We start from the raw sequence: 685 nt of genomic DNA, 5'->3' as shown, positions 1-685 counted from the left end.
ATTAAAGTTAGGATGTCAGTTAAGTTATAAAAACATCCTGAAAACAGTTCTTATTCATCATCAAAGTTTATTTAAGGAACAGTGCAGAAGTACATGAAAACCTATATTGAAAAAGCATCTCATCCACATGATCATTTGATCATGTTTTTTTGTATTTAAGAAGAAAGTGTGGAGGAATATGGCTGTAGTTATGAATATAGGCTACTATTAGGTTGCTTTTTGCTACTTTGCTGAGTGCCACCCTCTGACCTTCAGGGAAATTTAGTAGATATTTGACAAGAGAGAGAATCTCTATTGTTGCGTTTGTTGCTCTGTCTTGATGCCAGATTGATTGCTGAACACATAAAATGTTATGTTATCGATACATTCTTAATATAAGTGATTGGTGCTGACTGTAATGTGTGTGTTCACCTTCTTGTCTCTCTGAAGACATGATTATGTTGATGATCTGTTGCACTTCCCCATTTTCATTGTTGCTGACACATCTGACAGTGGTGTAGATGTGATCTTTTACAGAAACAGTAACACTGCTGTTGACTGTGTGGTTTGACACAGTCGTAACAACAGAGTACTCAACATGGTTCTTCAACAGCGGCCATCTGATGGTGGGTAAAGGAAATCCCTCACTGATACACACACAGGTCAGGACCTCTGACCGAAGCTTACATCCAGAGTGTTTTAAGAT

General features: G+C 37.7%; 1 protein-coding gene across 1 annotated transcript in view; it reads right to left on the bottom strand.

The window, feature by feature from the left end:
* Nucleotides 1–685, bottom strand: part of LOC118335815 (immunoglobulin superfamily member 10-like) — a gene marked incomplete in the record, with an annotated part of 22699 nt that overhangs the window by 20406 nt on the left and 1608 nt on the right.

The sequence above is a fragment of the Morone saxatilis genome, unplaced genomic scaffold, assembly GCF_004916995.1.
Source record: "Morone saxatilis isolate NCDOM2014 unplaced genomic scaffold, NCSU_SB_2.0 Contig24, whole genome shotgun sequence".
NCBI classification, from domain to species: domain Eukaryota; kingdom Metazoa; phylum Chordata; class Actinopteri; family Moronidae; genus Morone; species Morone saxatilis.
The sequence above is the reverse complement of the archived record's forward strand: the minus strand, read 5'-3'. Positions and strand labels throughout refer to the sequence as shown.